The 14098-nt window shown below is 40.5% G+C and overlaps 1 protein-coding gene across 3 annotated transcripts in view; it reads left to right on the forward strand.

Annotated features, from left to right (window-relative positions):
• B3GALT1 (beta-1,3-galactosyltransferase 1) overlaps nt 1–14098 on the forward strand; it is a 171132-nt gene that overhangs the window by 141402 nt on the left and 15632 nt on the right. The window lies entirely within an intron of this gene.

Genomic DNA, 14098 nt, shown 5'->3' on the forward strand with positions numbered 1-14098 from the left:
TTTGCCATAAAAATAATTTTAAAACTCCTTCAGCCAAGCACAAAGGGCAGTGGCCTGTGCTGATGCAACGAAAGCTGCAGCATGCCATACCACTTCCACCAGCCACAGCAGGCTGACAGTTGCTTTCAGTCCACGCAGTACCACTCTTTCCAAGAAGAAATTTTTCCACATCAAAACACTCCCTAACAGAGAGAGCCACCCCACCAAACCTCATTCCCTGCCTATCCCTTCTAAAAAGCCTAGAGCTCTCCACTGCAGCACTCCAGTCATGAGAGTGATCCCACTGAGCTTCAGTGCTGGCAACTATGCCATAGATTTCCTGTTGCACAATGGCTTCTAAGTACTCCTGTTTGTTGCCCATCCTGCATGCATTGGTATGAAGCAAATGCCCCCATCCCTGCTCCGCAGGGTGTACCACGGACACAGCCATTTTCTCCCCTCCTGCTTTGTGAAACACACAAGGCTGCCATGGCAGCACATCAAGCATCATATCCATATCAGCACTCAGGATGCACTAATTGCATAAGACCAGACCAAATTTGCACATTCCGTCTTGAGAAAGCCTCCAACAGTTCAGAAACACAGTACACACATAAATAGATCTGCATAGGCATTTTACAGCACGACTTGGCAACACAGAATTACCACAATTACAAATAATGAACTCTCTGTCAGGCTTCAGTGATGGGAAATGTGAAGCAACCACTGAGAGAAAGCATCCCTTTCCCTTTCCCACTTGGACACCTGTTCAGCCAGAGCTGTTCAAGCAGAGCCATGGCCAGGGAGAAGGAACAGAGATGTTTACATCCCCATCTTGGTCAGCACAAGCCAAAGACACGCTTGGAAGCCAGCCTTTAGAAGGGGCCCAAAGCCACAGTTGTTTCTGCTCTGTGAGCCATAGGCAGTGGCACAGGACAGCAGTGAGAATGAGAACTGCTTCTTCTACGTGCATAGGGAAAGCTCTGTAATTGGGGATCCACAGCTTTGGGGCATTTGTCCTTTATAAAGTATACCAATGCAAAGCCACAAGACTTGAATTACTTTGATCTCTTCCCTATTTTTATTAAACCATGTTTGTGAAGATTATAAAGAGCTGATAAGTAAGGCTCCAATAATAATGGGAAACAAATATTCAAAGTGCTTTAGTTAATGCTGGAAGAATTTAGCCCCATTTTCCTCAGAGGAGTAATGTAGTCAGTCAGGGTGCAATAACTGGCAAGCACGACCTCAGCTGGTTAAGGCAGAAGTGCATATTGTTGGCAGTCACAAGCTTTCTCCACACCTGCTCTGGACTGGAGCCACATGGCTGTTGTTACCCTTGTGGAAGGAGCAGAACTAGTCCATGTCTGTCTGAGGAACACTAATCAGAAGCACAGTCAATATCCCTTAATTGTCCAAGCTCTTCAACCTTCAGTTAACTATGTACGCATAAGCCCCCTTTCCCACCACCCCACAAACCTGTGTGGCCCTGAACTGGAGAGTGGTAGTTAGTATCATAGCAGTCATCACCTACACACCTGTGGGAAGAGCACAGAATAGTCGGGCATCTCTTTTCCCAGATTGATGGCTAAATGGCAAAAGTGAAGCAAAAGACTGTAGAAGGAAGGAAAGCCTACCAGCTCACTTAGTACAATAGACTGCAAATGCACAATAAATTGCATTTCATGATGCTTTTCCAGACTAGCTTTAAAATCCTCAAGTGATTGGATGTAATCTATTATTGGAATAACAACATGAGCATCATTAGAGAAGTGTATTTCATGAAATTGAAAGGTTTAGAAAGCACAGCTACTGCATTTAATTTGTACTGCTTTACTTGGCAATCTACGTGCAGATTTGTCACTTGTACAGCTGTCCCTAATAGGGTCATTTCTGTAGCAAATGTACAATAGTTTGTACTTGAGGATGACGAGAAGTTTGCAATAGCACTCCAAAAACATTCCACATTATAAAATCACTCAGCAGAGTGATTTGCTTGCTCTGTGGGGTGATTGCATAGTCTGCTCTGAAAGGCTCAATTTTACTTCTATTGAAATGCCTTGGCTTTCAAAGTGCTTAATCTTATTTCTTCTATGGGGGATGTGTCATCTGGTCTGTCATTAAAGTTCTGGTGAAGGGTAGGACTTTTTTCCTTCTTTATAAAGTTCACAAAATCATTTGTGTCAGAGTACATTAAATTTGAGATTCTGAACTGAAATTTAACAACAGAAATTCTGATACTCTGCTCAGACATAGCAAGGGTATCTCAAAGCAAGGGAACATTAAATTAGTGTCCTATTACCTCTATCTTACATGGAAATTGATCAAATTAGTAGCCAGTAGTGACTCAAACAATCAGATGAGTTTTTGCTGGCAGGCAGGAGCAAAAATTTTCAGCGCCTCTCTTCACAGGCTGAATAATAATTGAATCATAAAGTTTGGAAAAGACCACTAAGATCATCTAGTGTAACCATCACCCTATCACCACCATGCTGACTAAGCATGTCCCTCAGTGCCACATCTGCCCTTTTCTTGAACACCTACTGGGATGGTGACTTCACCACTTCCCTGGGCAGCCTTCTCCTGTGAAAATCTAAAATGAAGAGAAACTATAGATCAAAATAAGAAATGGAAAATTAAATGCTGTAAATAACTGCACACAATATACTTGCATTAGTAAGCATTTAAAGGCAATTATTCCTATTGTTTATATCAAATCCTACCTGTCATTACTATATAAAATGAGAGCCTATTATATAGTCCTGAACCGAAAAGCTCACTGTTTAGTGAAAACAAACAAACAAAAGCAACCTGCAGTGCACAGCAGATAATGACAGTGATAACTAATTAATGAACTTTCTAAGTAAGTTTCAGTCTGCAGGGAGAGATAACACATTTGTGAGACAGTATTATAATAATAGCAGACAGTGGAACAGAAGTGGTTTTAGGCAACTCCACCAAGGCCTGAAAAAGAAAGCATGGATTTGAAGCTAAGGACAGCTCACAAACAGATTTAAATTAACTGCGGTAATCACTTCCTAAATTTGAAAGAAAAAGCACCTTTAGAGAGGAAGGGAATCTTGGCATAAAGGAAGATGATTAGTTCCTAAGGGATAATCTCAACAGATACCCAATTAGTTATTATTCTTCCTAACATTTAATCTATTGAATGCATCATTTGTATACAGTAATTCTAAGAAAATTGTTTTCTAGGCTCATCTTCATTGTAAGAATGAAGCCAGAGATGAAGCTGTATTCTAATAAATACACAGTTTTGTCTTTATCCACATATTTGAGTAAATTCACTCAGTCATCAGGTTATTCCATTTTCTCTAAAGAATCTTTCCTGCGGACACCTGATGTGTTGGATAAAGTTTGTTTCACCCAGGAAATCACATATATATATGATATGATATGACATGATAGGGAGCATGCATTGTAGCGGTTTTGCCTCTTGTTTCTTGGCTAATACCTGGTTTATATGGTAAACAGTGGTCTGAAAGAAGTTTCCGATGATGATAGTGGCAAGAAACAGCAGGTTGTTAGGAGGCAGGGTAGAGATGGCTGGAAAAATCATTTCACTGTTTGATCTACTGCCAGGAGAAATTATAATTTGAATAGGTTCAGCATCTAGTTAACTTTCCTGCTGTTTCATATCAATGTAAAAATCAAACAAATTACGTTCTTGTTAACAGACTTCCCTAAAACAGATTGGGTCAAAATATCAGGTATCTATACATTACAAACCACCCAAAATAGATCTCAGCGTTTATTTTATTGCAGTCGTTAAAAGAACTTTCTAAAGGAAGTTTTCACTGAAACACAAGTATCCATTTCCTTTGATACAGAGGGTTTTTTTCCCTCTAGTTTTGTTCTCTTAAAAAGAATGAATAGATTTTTGGAACAAAAGAAATCTGGGCAGTAGGTCTAAAGGAGGATTGGAAAGGAAGATATTGCAAAGCATAATAAATGTGACAGCGAGCTTCCTGGAAATCTCAGCATCTCTTTTAAACCCACACAGTCATAGAAGCAGAGTTCAGGAGGATTCCAATGGGAGTTGTGTCTGTATAAAAATAATGAGACCAGAGATGTCTCTGAATAAAAAACAGCTGAACTTTAAGATAATTACCTGAAACCAGAGCCTCTAAGAGTAAAACGAGGTTTTTCCTTTTGAAGTTGTAAAAGAATTCTAAAACTAATCTGTTAACTTCTACTTCTTTTATCTTGAACCTTCATTATCAATACACCAAACAAAAACCACTTTTAGTCACTGTTGCCCAGTGACTAAACTTGACTTTACATTGAATTATAGAATGACTTGGGTTGGAAGGAACCCCAAGGATCATCAAGTTCCAAACCCCCTGCCACAGGCAGGACCACCAACCTCCAGATCTGGTACTAAAGCAGATTGCCCAGGGCCTGATCAAACCTGGTCTCAAACACTTCCATGGACAGAATATCCACAGCCTCCCTGGGCAAACATTTTTAAGCATAGGTCATTGAAGTCTACTTTCAGATTTCCAATTGTAATTGATATCCCCTTCAGAAAAAAAAAAAAAAAATGGAGGAAAAATGATTCCGTGCAAAACAAATCTTAAGGTGACAAGGGGACCTTTGCTCTCATCCATTGCCCATGATCCTCCTTGACTGAGAATGCTGCTAGAGAACAGTTATATTATAGTCCTATGTTTTAACTGTTGAAGATAACATTAAAAAGTCTATATTTCTCAGTTCAGTGTGTGGAAATATTAATTACAATCTACAGCATTCTAACACACTATATAAAACTCAAAGAATTCTGTAGCCATAACATGAGAGGCTGAAGGACACAATGTTCCCCAGGGCTGTGGCTTTGGGGAGGCTGGAGAATGGCAGGAAAGTTGTGCAAAGGACTTTGCAGCCTTTGTGAATGCACACACTGAAGAGCAAATGCACTGACTGGCTCACAACAGAAAGCAACTTCAGCTTGTACTGAGTCCCTGGTTTTACAAACCTGGTGTCCACACCTCAGATAGGAGGCATGCACAGATATCTTCAAATAACTTCCTGCAATTTAACATTCTTACTATGGACTTTAACAGTTACACGTAGTTTTGTGAACACTGTCCAGAATGGCTTTTCTAAAATATAGGCTTTCATTATTTTCAGTATTTAGTATGGTTTTACTGAAGACAAACAAGCAAAGCAAAAGTAGCTTTTAAGAGTTCTTTCCTTCTGTCCCTCCAACAGTGCTAGAGAAATCTGCAAAGGCAACTTTTTGCATAAAATGGAGATGCAGAAGCCCTGACTGTGTGACTGACGATATGATCAGGCCTTTGGCTTTACACAGTGTGCCATCATCAGCAGTGTTAGATCACTGATGCGGGTCATTCTCTGAGAGACAAATAGCATTCTCACCAGAGTGTGCATTAGACAACTGCTGGGTACATTTCTTTCGATAACTTCACTGTAGCCTTATCTCAAATCTTAATTTTCAAGTCCAGAGCTGTCATTTGTCTGCAAGGTGTTTAGGCTTGCTTTAAAACCATTACACTTTAATGCTATCCTGCTGGTGCTAAGAAGCATTTCCACTGAATGTTTTATTCAGAGATACTTAAGAGAGAGTTTTGTCAGATGTGCTTCCTGTCATCCTTTATTACATTAGATCTTTTGATATTTGAGCAGAAGACAGAAATAAAAATGAAGGTCAGTGAAATGGGAGGAATATAAAATTTCTTTCACTATTCCCGTGTTCATATTGTCCATCAAAACCGCAGTTTGAAAATGTCAGATAACACGAGCTTCATTTTCATTTTAATCACTTAACTGTATCGTACTGTAATAACTAAATGGCTATGCAGAAGATTTATCATAAGGAACAGGGATTACAGTCAGAAAATTCTCCTAGATTACTGTTCACTATACAGGGGATTCAGTGCTAATTATACAGATTATGTGATTTGGTATTTTCAAAGGAATGTCCCTATATATTATAGCACAAAAGCAAATATTTAAAGCCTTAGAGTTCAGATGAGCATCTTAATTTCTGAGACTGCAATAGCGAGCTGTAAATCTCAAGCAAACAGGCAGTCTTTCTCCTTTCTATTCAGTGCTTACACTCCTCGTCATGAGAAGAAAAAAATAGAATGTATTTAAGTGTTTCCAAGCTTTAAAAAGGCTTCATAAAAAAAAAAAAAAGAAAAAAAAAGTAAACATTTTGAAATCTAAATTAATATAATTAATATGACAGTTGGATTTCTATTCATATCTAAAAATTCTGATCATTAAATTTTCCATCATTCTAAGCAATATCCTCTTTAAAGCAGACACAGATTTCTAGCTAAAGCCCAAAAATATGAAAGGTGCACTGATCAACAACTATTGCAATTATGTAGTGAGATACTATTTTAGATTCTAAATGTCTACTCTTATGTTTCTCAGTATGTCCATTACAAATACCATCCATCTTAAAGAGCCATTTCATCAGAACAGGTCATTTCTCTCCCCACTGCAGACGAGATATACCAGTTGATAGAAAGCCATGCCTGCAGTGGCTGCTGTAGCTTAATTGTCATTTAGGAGAATTTGAGAGAGATTTTATCTCAACTTTCATTTCTGTGCTGAAAGGGAAGCAAGGCATGAAACAGAGAGGACTTGTAGGCAGGAATGTCAGAAGTCAGAGTTACTGTTAATTTACAGATTGAGGTCTGTTTATTTTTTTGCATTGCTCTTTTCCTACTGCAGAGTAAGGACTCTCAAGGCCTTATTTATTTTGAAAATAGTGGTATTCATATTCAAATGCATGAGGACATGAGAATCTTGATTTGGGCATAGCCCAGTCCCTTACTATTTTTTGTGAAGTTTAGCTCCTCCCACAGCGTGAATAAAATCAGAAGACAATATCTTACTCCTAAAACAATGTGTCATGGGACCGCTTGGCAGACATGCTGGACATGTTGATGGGACAGAGGTAGCAACGTCGGTTTTAAAGGCAACAATGGAAAACATTGTCATCTGCGAGTTGAAAATCATAGGTCCTCTTTCAGTTTTTACGAGATACAATACCATATACAGGAATATAAAATTCTTATCTGGAATTTAAGATACCAGTAGGATCACTGTCTCTTTTAATGGATCATATGTTAAAATAGGAAAAACCATATGCTACATTTGCAACACTGGTGTGCTGCATCTTCTTGTAATCCAAGACCTGACACTGCTAAATCTAATCTGCCAGCGTTGAACCGTTTATCAGTTGAGCAGCATCACCTTTATAACCATGCATTGCCCAGGCCAGTTACAGGCACAGGAGACAGAAAACCAGGCATCAGCAGGTCTTCCAGAGAGCTTTTGTAAATCAGCCTTTCCTCAGAAGACAGACTGCATTTCTCACGTTTACAGTCTGTGGCCTTCTGTTTGTTGCTGACAGGGCACTGCTGTACGTCCCTGTAGGAAGCTGCAGATGTTCCTTAGTTAACTGGCCTTCCAGCAGGCAACAGAAGGTCATAGGAAAAATCTATATTTCTTAGGACAGTAGATATGTCAGTCTAGGCTCTGTTCAAAAGATACTTTCAAAAATAACCGCTATCATAACAGGCCTGAAAACATAGTAGGAAATCATTGTGGAGTCATTCCAGAAGTATTTAATGCTATTCTGGGTGCACTTAAGGAGGAAACTAAGCAACACAGAGCTTGCAAACATCAAAAGACTCATCCCAGTAGAGAAGAAACAGAGGTGATAGCACGCCTGCAGCACAAGAAGATCAAGATGCAACTCGTTTATAGATTTAAATGTCAAAACTGTAACTGGAAACTGTATCTGTATGGGCACATGATCTCAGAGTAAAGAGAACCAGCAATGGGAAGGAAGAATCTCTCCTCAGTTAACCTCTGACAATGCTGGTTGCATAAATACTATTTATTCTGGAGGCCCAGACAGGCCACAGCGTTTCTCACAAAAACAAGCAGAAAGACAGCCACAGACATGGCCAAAATGTCTTTCATTAGCCACTGAGGGGAAGCTCTGCACTCAGTGTCCCTCTAGCATACCTCAGCAATTAGATACCTGAACTACTTTTGCTCCCTGAAGGTCTTTTTCCTTTTGCACTGAGATGCAAACAGCTGCATTGTTCAGGCAAACCCTCAGGCAAAGTCTTTGCTGTAACACTGAATTCAAGACTCAGCTGTTAGGGACAGAAGAAGAAAAAATACTGCAGGCACCTTTATCAGACACCTACTGCAAACCAAAAAGCTCCTCCCAGATGTGATTCCTCTAATTAAACGTCCTGTTTAGACAGAATGCAGAGCAGAAAAATGGGCTGCATGCTCTATTTTAGCTTGCTGAGAGTACTTCTGCAATCACTTTGCTCTTGCTCATCAAGTTATTGAATTGCTTAATATCCACTGGCCATCAGAGAGCAGAAAGCAGACTATGAGGCTTCATACAATCACAATTAATATAAACACCTCACATATTGCCTCTAGTAGCACACACTGCCCTTCAAAGACTAGGATTTTCCCAGGCTGTGAAAATCCCTGAAAAAAATGTTAGAACAGATGTACTCTGCCACTTCTGACAGTGAACCGTTCCAGGGAAGGATGCCAAAATGTAACGCTACCTGCATCCACCTTGGTGCAACCCTAAACTTACAGCAGCTACAGTCATTACTGATTTCTGAACTCTTAGCTCAGTCATTGTGCTAAAACTGCCATTCTGACCAGCCCATGAATTACAGACCCAGAGGAAACCCACACACTCATCCCTAACGCACTTACTTCCTTCTCTCCACATTGCACTGGAGCCCAGCTGGGCAGAGCTGCAGCACCACGACACCCTGCTGCTGTCACAACGCAGGCATCCTGCCTCATAGTGTATCGGAGGAGGGGGCATACGTGAGCACTGCAAACAGGAGCAAGATACTGCCAAGCCTTCACACCTCCCATTAAGTTCAATTGTATTTGCACAGCCAAATTTTGTACAAAAATTCTAACAAAGGGACAGTAGGTCTGATAATCAAAAGTATTTTTCCTGGGTAGAAAGATATGATTGAAATAACAAATTACAGCATGTTGTCAAGACCACAACACTGTTACAAAGTCACATTGCAACAAAAAGTCAAAGTGCTTAAAAACATTTTTTTTTTCAGTCCTTGGCATTTAATCTTAAATGTCAATAGTAAAGATATAACAAAATGAATTTAATAGGCTGTGCAGGCGCTGGAGATGACACCAAATGAAGAAGAAAGGTAGAGCTGAAATGCCCTGCTATATTGCTTTTCTGCAGGTATCAGATAAAGTTACAGCTAAACAACTTCTAAAAGTCGCTGAAAAAGTAACTTCATTTCTGTGCACAGGTTTTCAGAGACATAAAGGAGATCAGCACTCACATCTCTAAACATCCATCTGCACCTCCATTTCACCCTGGGTGAAGTGGGATTGACGGGGTGGAGAGCACTAGGAGAGATCCTGTCCCCAGCAGCCCAGATGCACATGCCTGTGGTGCTGGATAGTTTGGGTTTTGTGTGGATGCAGGGAGTGAGCATGGAGGTGTCTTTGCCCCACCTGGTTCTCAGCCCTGCCTTCATGTTGCCACTGCACACAGCTGGCCCCTGCCTCAGCAGCAAGCAGCATGTCCAGTGAGCAGGGGAAGCAACATGCTCCTCTCCCACTGAAGCTGCATCATCATCTGGAAAGGAATTAGAAGTCCAGGATGACAGAGAACACATTCAATAGTGTTACCCAGTAGTGAAGACACAGTAGAGATAATTTAGTTGTTCTAGTACATATTTTTTGGACTGGCTTCCTATAGGGACTGCATAATTCATAATCCATCCTATGGAAGATCGCCCATTCTCTCTGAAGGGCAATTATTAAACAGAAGATGCCTAGGGGCACTGTTTAGGTGATAGGGGCCTAATTTATGAGGGGCATTTGAGGCTTCAGATGTCAGCTGTAATAAAGACAGTACTCTGCCGTCTCTCTCTCCCTCCAGAATTTAAGAGCTGAAATTTAAGTTCTTTTTAGGTGTCTCCAGAAGCATACAGGGCAGATGCCTCAGAATGCAAAATCTTGTACTGCAGTCTCTGGCTTGTGATCCAAAGCAAGCTTTTTTCCCCTCCATTTTCTTGTATCTACAGGGGTGGCTGACAAATTACCTACCTCTCAGTTCAACACATCTACTTTGAGAAACTTGCAGTTTTGTTCTTGTCACTGCTGGCTTCATCATTCCTCAAATTAAAAGATTATATGTCTAAAATTTTAGTTACTTGATCAAGGCAACTGAGGAACCATTTTTCATATATGATACAATCTGATGTTTTTTCTTCCATTTGTGTCAGATATGGCCATAATTTACAGGTTGTTTCTTGCTAGCCAAGATAATAATCTGGTATTGTCTGCTGCAGAAAATCCTTTCAGTGGTTCCAAAACAGAAGATAGGGCATCTAAAGAATGTTTGTATATTTTGGCTGTTCTCATATCAGTAAAATGCTGAAAAACTCATCTCTTCCCAACATCTTAAATTAGTTAGCCTACTTTTGTATAGCTTGTCACATCAGTCTTAAAACAGTTTGTGTTTTTTGGAGGATTTTTGCCAATGGCAAAGCAATCTTCTTACATGTGTTTTTCATATAAGTTGTCATTCTGAAATATCTAAAAATTATTATACAAGATTGAACTTTCTGCTCTGCTTTTCTACATGACAAGGACTATTTCTAGTAATTTACTGAAATGACAGCATATCACCACATTAAAATTGCTCTTATTGTCATAAATTCAGTGCACTAATTTTAAGTTGCCACCATTTTGTCTGGCTGCGCCAGAATGTGGTGAGATGGAATGAACACAGTCCTTGCAACAGAAAGTGTTTATAACAAAGAAATTAGAGCAGGAAGATGACTGAGATAACTGTCTTCCCCCGACCTTTTTTTGTTTTGTTTTTAGATCTCTGTATCTCAACATACTGGATGCTTTCTGAATTATAGTGACTACATTGCATGTCTACACTGCTCCCAGTGGGTGCCTTTTTCCTTAAGTTAGTTTAATCGCTCCCCGAAAAGCCAAGAGCCAGAAGGTGAACCATTCTGCCACTTTGTTACCTAGCAGAGGCGCCATTTCCAACCGGCTTAGTCTGAAACAAGCGTCAAACCTCAGTGATCTATCCTTCCTTACTCCTACCACTAATTATTATATAACTTCATTCACACACAAGAAGTTATATTAAAAAGTTTCCTGGGAGATCTCAAAACCCAAAGTGTTTTATAATGGTAATAACTGACTTAATCACAACCTTGGACACAAATCATTTATGCCACCAAATGCTTTCATTACCTTAGATGCACTACAGAATAAATAAATAAATAAATAAATCATTGGAAAACCCAAAGCAAACCCACATCTAACCTGAGGAATGTCATAACTAAGATTAGAGGTACAGAAAAAAATAAATAAATAAAGGATCAGCTGCATAGTGGCTCTTAGCAACCTAGAGGTGGGCATTTTAGTCAGTGTCTGGAGTGAAAGCATACCGATTTTCATCACTCTCAAAACATTTGGATGGAACTTGTAAATACGTTTGGCCTGATGACAGAAGGTCAAGCCCACATGCAAGAAGTGCAGGGACCTGATGAGAGTGATTGATAGGCTATCTTCAAAACTGTGCCCTGGGATTTCATTTTGCCACAGTATTATATAACCCCTGGCAAGCAATGAGCAGCCTACCCCTTGTTACACCATCTGGAGGAAAAAACAACAGCAAAAAAGCCCTGATATACACATTCTGCTTTGGCAAAGGCACATGTGGGAGAATTGCCTACCTGAGCCAAGAGCTGTCTTCTGCTTCTAAAAGGAATCTGGCTGATTCAGAGGCTTGTGACAGCCCCTCACAATGTTTTCATTTTATGTCAAAATCAGAAAATCACATCAATCTTTCAAATAGCAGCACACTCTCAAAGACTACACTATTCATGCCCTTTAAAACTGCTATATGCATGAACAAGTTTCCTGTTAAAATCCAATTATATTTCCCATTCAAGTTCTGATGTGATCTCAGGAGAGCCAAAAGATACAAAGAATCATTAGGTCTTGTGAAAACAAATGAAAACAAATGAAAGAAAAAAGATGAGTTTTTTTCAAGTCTCAATAAGTACTTGAACTGATTTCCAAAACATCCCAGCCATTGCTAAAATTTAAATCTAAATATTTAATAGGCAAGCAAAGGCTTTATGTTTCATTACTCACCTTCAACTGATGAAGAACTAATTGTTTGATATTATCCTGGTGGAACAAAACCTTGGGAACACTGCTATAGTCTCAGGGGGCATACAGGGAAGCACTCAGCCCTTAGTTGGCCAGCTGAGGCTTCTGCAGCCCCACTGTGTGCCTACCTTACTCCACCCCAGGGTCATACCTGCAATGTCTGTTAGCTGTGCTGATCCAGGCACCTGCACTGTTGTGGGGCAGGGAACCATCTTCCAGCTTGTTCTAATGCAGTAATTCTCAGACAGTGGAGCACAATTCTCCACATCTGAGCCAGGGCAAAGCAGCACCGGTGCCTCCCCTAACCCACACAGAAACTTTTGTTCCCCCTCACCAAGAGGTGCCTGACTGATAGGGAACCAGGATCTGGCAGGGGGCCACCCCCCTTCAAGCAGGTGGGATGCCTGAACTGCCTGCCCTCATGTAAATATCTACAACATCATGCAAATGAAGTAACGCAACCCCTTTTCTGCAGGAGGTACAGGTGGAAAGGGGTAGGGAAGAAAGATGATAAGGAATAGGAGTTAAAAAAATAAATAAATCTGAAAAAAAAGATGGCTTCTCGGAAAGCTATTTGACATTTATTTGATCCAGGCAGCGCACGGGAAGGGGGGGAAGAATTGGAATGGAATTCTATTCCCAGATTCATGTGTGTTTTTCACAGAATGAATTAATGCCTCGTTGAAAAGGTGATTTGCACTTGGCATTTAAGGCAGCCTTGCTGCCTGGCTCTGGAATTATTCCCATTGTTGTTCACACAAAGGGAAAATAAACTCAACCACTTGGCTTCCTGTTCCCTGAAATGTATGTCTAAGATCACAGCTTAGAAAGGAAACTAAATGGCAGATGGCAACATCTTTGTGAAGTATGTGCACACTGAGCTATACAGGCTGGCAAATTAATTTGTTCAAAGAAAAGGAAGAGAAAGCGAGGAAGGATGATAATAATTTGAAGCTGCCTTTAGAATGTCTTGGGTAGCTCTTAGGTGTGTTGTTACCACACAGTCAAAAGAAAACACAGAAATTATATACATGCCTTTGCTGTGAGGCATTACTCTTCACTGCATTGTTAGCAAGGAAGATTTATAAAGAATATTGTGAAGCTTTGTGTATTTAGGTTGTCTGTCTTCCCCTCATCTTGTGCCACACTATGTGGGGGACCCCAGAGTGGGCACCACAGACAAGGACAGGGCAGGCATCCCCTGCTCTCCAGCAGATCTTACTCTGAAGGAGCTCCAGGATGTCAATCCTTTCCTCCCTAGCAGCAAAGCAATAGGTCCCAATGCATGCATCAGTCCTCCCTTTTTCTGTCTCCCTCCTCAGGAGAAGGTCTGAGTTAGAGGTCACCTTCCTGCCTGGCACCAGAGCAATCACGGGCTGTGTCACCTGACAGACTGCCCCACAAAGTGTTTGATCACACAGCAAAGCTCTGCTTCTCTTATGGCCCAAGTGATCCCACAACAGTTGACCCGCCAGCTGCTTTACTGCATTTCATGTAATTTTAGCTTCATGCTGCCTTTGATATCAAAAAAAGCCGGGACATAAATGGAACAGATTACAGAGTTCTTTAAAAACTCTTTTGTTCAAGAGATCTTTCAGATTAAAATAATACTGACTGCCAAAAGCAACAGAAGGGTTTAGGATGTTGACAGAGACCTGCACCGAGTTTAAACGTTCTCAGAAGAATCCCTGTTGTTCCCAGCCGTGCTATGAAACAAACACCTTCCTCTAGGGAAGGTCTGAGGTCAGGTTATTGATATAGCAATCTCTTCTGATTCCACCCAGAGCCTAAGCACCCCCAAAGTTTGGAAAATGATCAAAAGGAAGGTTTGATCTTCAGTTGCTGCTGTAAGAGTCTCCCAGAAGAATGTCTCTCTGTGAAATAG

The sequence above is a fragment of the Coturnix japonica genome, chromosome 7 (genome assembly GCF_054131305.1).
Source record: "Coturnix japonica strain WE chromosome 7, WE-NBRP24, whole genome shotgun sequence".
NCBI lineage: Eukaryota > Metazoa > Chordata > Aves > Galliformes > Phasianidae > Coturnix > Coturnix japonica.